Source organism: Typopeltis vanoorti, unplaced genomic scaffold, assembly GCF_054136105.1.
Source record: "Typopeltis vanoorti isolate ZY-2024b unplaced genomic scaffold, IOZ_Tvanoo_1.0 HiC_scaffold_1758, whole genome shotgun sequence".
Classification (NCBI taxonomy): Eukaryota; Metazoa; Arthropoda; class Arachnida; order Uropygi; family Thelyphonidae; genus Typopeltis; species Typopeltis vanoorti.
The window spans coordinates 1-6,944 of record NW_028328007.1 but is presented as its reverse complement, the minus strand read 5'-3'; the positions used below and the strand labels follow the sequence as shown (position 1 = coordinate 6,944).

The 6,944-nt window shown below is 38.5% G+C and overlaps 1 long non-coding RNA gene across 1 annotated transcript; it reads right to left on the bottom strand.

The window, feature by feature from the left end:
• Positions 1 to 2,568: 2,568 nt before the first annotated feature.
• Positions 2,569 to 6,649, bottom strand: LOC150092209 (uncharacterized). The gene is made up of 2 exons (XR_016550607.1): positions 6,517 to 6,649; positions 2,569 to 2,990 (listed from the first exon to the last, which is right to left on the bottom strand). It is a non-coding gene; the product is annotated as an uncharacterized LOC150092209 (long non-coding RNA).
• Positions 6,650 to 6,944: the final 295 nt, after the last annotated feature.

The following is a 6,944-nucleotide window of genomic DNA, read 5'->3' as shown; positions in this document are numbered from 1 at the left end:
AAGAGAAGTTTGCCCTTTTAATCACTCTCTAAAATCGGCGATCTTTTTTCGCGTGGCATTTCAATGAACCCACGAGCCATTAATTGGAACATCTGGACTACTCCACGATCCTCTTTAAGAAATTTCTTTTGCCATTGTACTACTCGATATTAAATAGACTTGTTGGAATTATTACGTTTCTAATTTGCCATTTATTCAGTAAAAAGAAAAATAGTTACTAAATTTTTTCCCCCTTGTAACCAATTATCTTGGTGTCGTTTTATAAACACAGTTTTTAGTAGGGTGGTGGGGGGGGGGGGAGGGAGAGGATGAATTGTGTCTTAAAGTGTTTGTTATGCTATGTCCGCGCGATTAGCCTAGTGGCTATGCGCTTCGCAACCAGATGCCTGCGGAAGGAATGTCATGGGTTCGATTCCCCTCGACGACGTGAGGAGCTTAAGGATCTTCCTCAGCCACAGCCAAGTTAGCCGGTCTTGGGTATGGACAGCAGGGGTTTTTCCCCCAGTTTATCTGGAGTTTTGCATCCCGCAAACAGGCAAACCGGTCTCGTGAACACATACGGATACAGTCAGGAATACTTAGAGGCATAAGGGGTGACCATCCTATCCTCGTACTTCGCTTACGAAATCTAAGCATGCTTGGAAGGATGTGGGCCTTAAAGGCCTGTAAAAGCCATTGGCATAGGAATGGGGGATAGTGTTTGCTATGCCTATGAATTCCGTGTGTTCGCTACCGGTTTTTCACTTTGCAAGAGGATACACGCTGCCATGACTAACTACTGATATCTTGTTCAAAAGTCTATAAAAGCTATTTACATCCTATTTAGGATTAGAAGAGCAGTTTTGCCAACGAAAAGGTACGGTCCTTCTTTGCAATTTAACCACTGAAATACGATGAAGAATATCTGTGTTTTAATCCACGCAACGGATCATAAATTGCACTTCGTTCTGAAAAATAGCATGCTGTTAATAAAATGTATAATCCGGAGTGAACAAACAACAACGGTTTGTTCCCTGATTAACAAACTGAAGACAAACTTGCTGGTCTCATAGATAGCAATGTTTTCTTCCCGAAATTCGTTTTCATTCCACAAAACATTAAAACTGGCCAGAAGAACATCCACCCACCCACCCACACACACACAATGAAAAATTGTAAAAAGTAAAGTGAGGAACTTTGCTCCAAAAGTTGGTTTTTTCTACTTCATATCTTCACGAGGTTTTTAGTTTGATGATGATGGTATAGACGATAGTAATCTGCAGTGGCGGCGCTAGGCTATGGTCTTTGCCGCCCGCATGCAATTTCTATCTAAGCGCCCACGAAACGATCCGGGCGTGTGTGTGTGTGTGCTCCGGCGGAGGCTCCCCCTTCTTAACGTCGTCCGCATGCATCGCATGCTCTGAATGCACGCTTCCGCCGGCCCTGGTAATCTGCTACCCGAAGATCGAATTAGCATTTTCTCCAAGTAGGTGGACATTGGTTTTAGGTAAAAATGTTAAAATACGTTATTAGAGTATCGCGATCACGTGATAACCACTTGCATTGTAAACTTCATTATACAATAGAGTAAAAATATTGTAAATGTGATCCACTTTTCAACAATCCAAATATTTCCCTCATGGACTGTGAAAATTTTGGGATCTGCTCGTATGTACAGATTGTACTTCTTCCACTATTAACACACTGATATACAACTCGTCTATTCCGACTTGGTTGGATGAGAGCATCACAAAACTGCTCTCCAACTAAGAGTATTGGGTTCGTATCTTACTGCCAGCAGTGACGTTTGGGGATGTCTTTTTTTTTAGGAGGCGAATTTCATTCCCCTCTGTGATATTACTATCTTACTTACTGGCTTACCGGAAGTCCGAAGTGGCCTAAAAAATGTTTAATGTTTGTTCTTTATTTCCGAAGTATCTAGCCCATAGCTGACCCATAGTACTATTGGTAGTGTAGGTTGAGATTCATCCCATTACTGTTGCGATTTACATTTAATAATAATTTTTTTTTAAATCGAAAGTTTGAATTCTTTGAAAGGCCGAATAAGAAAATTACCAGCTTGATGTTGTTTGCAATATTTCAACCATTCAAAATGCGTGAAAATAAAATTATAAAAGTACGTTTCGTAAAAGTATGTAAAGCAGAGGGCGCTTCAGAATTGAGATGACAAGAAAGGTTGTGTATTTGGAAATGTTGTGTGTTTGGTTTGATAAATATTCTTCGAGCTCATGTTCAAGTTTTGGCCACGCGTTTTATTACACTACACTGATATTTTCATTAATGCGCAGTAGAAAATGATTTCAATACTCAAACATTAAACCAGATACAACGCGTACGTCCTATGACGTAATTATTTAATCACGTCTTTTGTATCTCCTACAAAAGATTATTTTGTCGTAAATGGTTGTGTATTCCATTAGTTAAACGAAACTTAACAGAATTACTTTGCTTGCTTAATTCTATTGAACTGCGTAGTGACGCATTTCATACACATTCTGACGATTTTCGTATTTCTGGCCAAGACTTGTGTATTTGTGATACACTGCAGAAAAAAGAAAAGGCTTTTAGGGTTTTTTTAGCATTTTTATAACTTAAGTTTCATAATTCTTTCGTGTTTGTAAACAAATAAAATTATTTTTAAAAAAGAAAGAAAACATAAATCAAGAAATTGAGATTTTTAAAAGAAAAACAAAAAAGGCAACTCATAACGTACTTCACAACAGACAATGTTGAACTTTTCAAGTAGAATGAAGACGTCCTTTTCTTTTCTGATGAACCCTTATTGATGTATGGAAGTTTAATAACCAACACAGAATTGTGGCAGCCAACATTACAGCTTGGTTTATCATTCAGCTTTATTCTTGTGTGATTGCAGAACGTCACTGCTGTCATCTTCCTGATTTAACACAGATCGTGGCTATCTACTTGAGCGATACTTCTGTACCACATCATGAAGCGATCTCCTTCCTTAACTGTGATATCGTGCGGTCCTGCACAGCAAGAAAAACAATTATATTAAAAAGGAAAACTATGCAAATAATATTAATGAAAAAAGTTCTGTGAGTTAAGGTATGAGAATTTTCAGCATTTTAGGCATTTGGTTACAAATAAACCACAACTGAAAGTGTGTTGTGCTGTTTTTGTTTTGGAATTATGACAGAAACAACTCGGTCTATGAAGACACTGTGTTAATGTACACTAACTACCAATAATTGTCATACACTTTAGCAATTTACAATTAATACCAATAGGTGAACCTATTATCGGATATATCCGATAATAGGATCAAAGCCAAAGCTGGATATATATATCCAGCTTTGGCTTTGATCAACTCCTGCATCCTTTGAGGGAGGCTTTCCACTAATGTACAGCAAAAATCAGGTGGAATTTATCTGTATTCCTCCATCAAAGCAGCACTGAGTTCAGCGACAGATCGAGGACGTGCTGCTCTGAACCCCAATCTGAACTCAAATTCATCCCACAGGTGCTCGATTGGGTTGAGGTTAGGACTCAGAACAGGCCAGGGCAGTAGTTTAACACCCCTCTCTTCATACCATTCCATAACAGCTGCAGCTTTGTGGATCGCGCATTGTCGTCTTGATAGTAACACATGTTCGTTCCATAAAAATTCCACAGTGTAGGTAGCATCTGATTATCCAAAATATCTAGATACTGAGCTGCCTTCATGGAACCAAGGAAAACGATCAGTGGTCCCACTCCAAACCAGCTGAATGCACCCACACCATTACTCCTCCACCACCAACGTTTACTGTGGGTACAACACTCTGTGGTAACAAGCGTTCATCAGGCTACCTCCATACGCACACTCTGCCATCAGATTGGAAACAGGTGACTCTTTATTCATTGCTCAACAGTACCGTTTTCCACTGATTAATTGTGCAGTTCACACGCTCTTTGCACCAGGGTAGACGAGCCGCTTTGTTCGTTGTTGTGAAGTTCGGCTTGTGTGCGGCTGCTCTTCCGTGGAAACCCAGTAAATGGAGTTCTTTCCGTATAGCACTAGTGCTCATAATGGTGTTACTGGCGCTCTGTAACTCTTCACGGATGGTCTGTGCCGATTGTAGCCAGTATTTGTGCCACCCGTTTTAACACATTCATGTCCCTCTTAGTCATTTTCGGCGGTCACCTTAGATGTTTTCCTGCACGAGTGATGCCAGAACATCTCCATTTGTTGATCACATCACCAACCGTTGATTTTGGATGCTCCAGTTGAGTTGATTGACACGTATGGACACGCCACCAATATGACAGCCCACGATAACACCTCTCTTGAAGTCACTGAGTTCACATACCACCTATATTCAACTGCTACGATGAAATACTGCTTACTACTATCTGTACATCGGATTTTATGTTATAAACAAACCTGGAGTGTTCTATAACTTCGAATAACAGGAGTGTCTGGACAATTATTGGTAGATAGTGTATACTAAGCGTGCATTCTCCTTGCTGGTTTTCTGTCTGTCTGAAAATGCGAGATGAAAAATGTGAGTTGTCAGGAGGAAAACGCTTCCTTATGGGACCAGCAAACTCTCAGTCAGTTTAAAAGCCCTAATAACGTTCTTGCCGTCCTTGACGAGATTCGAACCCGCGTTCTTCCAAACAAAGGCCATCGTAGATAAACACACTTTTGTGTATGTGAGCGTCTGCTGAAATGTGACGATCAATCCTTTATTCCGCGCTCATCTTCATTCAGGCGGGCAGTGAGGACACATTTTATTCAAGGGAAATAACCTTTGTCTTTAGAATTTAGAAATATAGTTCTTTATGAACTCTAAATGCTTTTTTAAAATTGATATGGTAATTTTTGAGTGGAAATCCAGCTCACGATTTGAGAGAAGGTTGGAAACCGATCAATATTTAGCATCAGTGTCACTTGTGATCTTAGGATAAGAAAATGCAGAAATATTCTAGAAACCAAACACGGAATTGGTAAGCCACTATAGGCTCCAATAAGTCATAGCCTGTACCGTGTATACATACAATGATCGCAGTAAAATATTTTAAAAATGCAAACCACTTTTTCAAACCCTTCTCTTGTTGTTCTTATTTAGAATTACCGAGGAAGCAACTAAGGCTGTAATTAGTCCAGCGTGTTGTGTCTATTAATTACATATTTTCTCCTGGCTTGCAATGGAAAACTGCTTTCCCTGTATCAGACTAACTCGTCTTCGGCGGAAAAGCTTCTATAGAGGTTCTTCGTATAATACACTGGATTCAAACGAACTTTCCAACCGAAGGGTATCAACGATACCTGCTGACCTATGGAGAGTTTTATGAAGCACACATAACAGATGTAACGAGGATCCAAGTAAATCGATGACTCAATAATATTTAAATAACATTTGATATTTTTACTTTGTTACGGAATTCTAACATACTAACACAAATGAAGAGGTTTATTGGATAGTATTTTACACAAATGTTTATCCTTTATCTCGAAAGAATAATTACCGAGTAGAGATTACATTTACTGCGGATAGCTTATGCTGGTTTGAATTCCCACTTGTTCATGATTTCGTTTTGATGGCAAATGTCAATTTTTTAAATCTCTCCTTTCCACTGTGTTTTCTTCCGTCAAAAAAATTAAAATTCCAGCGAGATGATTATTATTGTGAGGAGGAGAGAAAGAAAAATGTACTGTTTCATACAATTCCAGAAATCATTTTAAGGAAATCTTCCAACTTGAAGGACTTGGTGAGTGATTGCAGTCCTCATGTTAATTTAATGAGTTGTAAGGGTAGATGAGCAGGAATGTTTTCTCTGGTATAAAGGAATAGATCCAAAATTTGAGTGAATGAAGTCCAAGGAAATGTTAAAAAGAATAGCTGCAATTCCTGTTGTTACTGTGGGTATTCTCGAAGAATGGGAGCATTCCGGCATCGAGCCTGTATTTCTTCCGCTATGCTTTCTGGCTAATTCTGTCGCAGTTCGATCTTATTAATGGTGGAGTGAAGAAAATTAAATTAATGGCAAAGTGTTGATTCCAGCAGGAGCAAGTTGAGCTGCAGATCTGTAAGTGATTGCTTTCACGTAAGTTTCGTGATGTCCGCTTAAACTTCGAAACATAAGCAACCCAGCAGAAGTAATGGTGATTTTATGGCTTTTCAATGAGTTTCGTGGTCAATGAGGTCTTGAATTGTCTCAGAAACATTAAGATAGCAATTGGATCCGTCATCGATTGGTAACGATAGTAGATTTCATTTAGTTTTAAGGGATTAACATATTAAGCAAATAAACATTGAGTTAGTGTACTAACTTTACTATTCACATTCGAAGATTGAGGAAACTATCACTTTTAGAGATAGGAACAACAACAGAAATTGCAGCTATTCTTTCTAACATTTCCTTGGACTTCATTCACTCAAATTTTGGATCTATTCCTTTATACAAAATAAACAATTCCTGCTCATCTACCCTTACAACTCATTAAATTGACATGAGGACTGCAATCACTCACAAAATGTCGCTGTTAAGTAAGTGTGATCAACTTACCTTTTCTGCAATATTCTAGCTGAGAACCGTTGAGTGTTTTGAACAAAAGCCAAGCTTCTCCCTGTTCTGGGTCATTTGAAATTCCAGCAATGGAATAGATGTAAGGGCCCTCATCTGTGTCCATGTACTGAAATCTGCAACAAATAAAATACTATTATTATTCGCGACGGGTACTGAAACAAAACCAGGAAATGACCGCTATCTAGTCTCTTCCTTATATAAGCTCTGCAGAAGCTTCGAGGAAGAAAGCATAAATGCCACTCAAACAAACAAGTATATGAAGTATATATTAAAAAGTTATTATTGAAATCCAAAATATATACAAAATATGCAGCATAAAAAGTGCTGAACTTTGTAAAATAATATGCGGGAATGTCACTCAACATGATTATAGTATATGTGTAAATATTTTAGAGATCAATAAAATA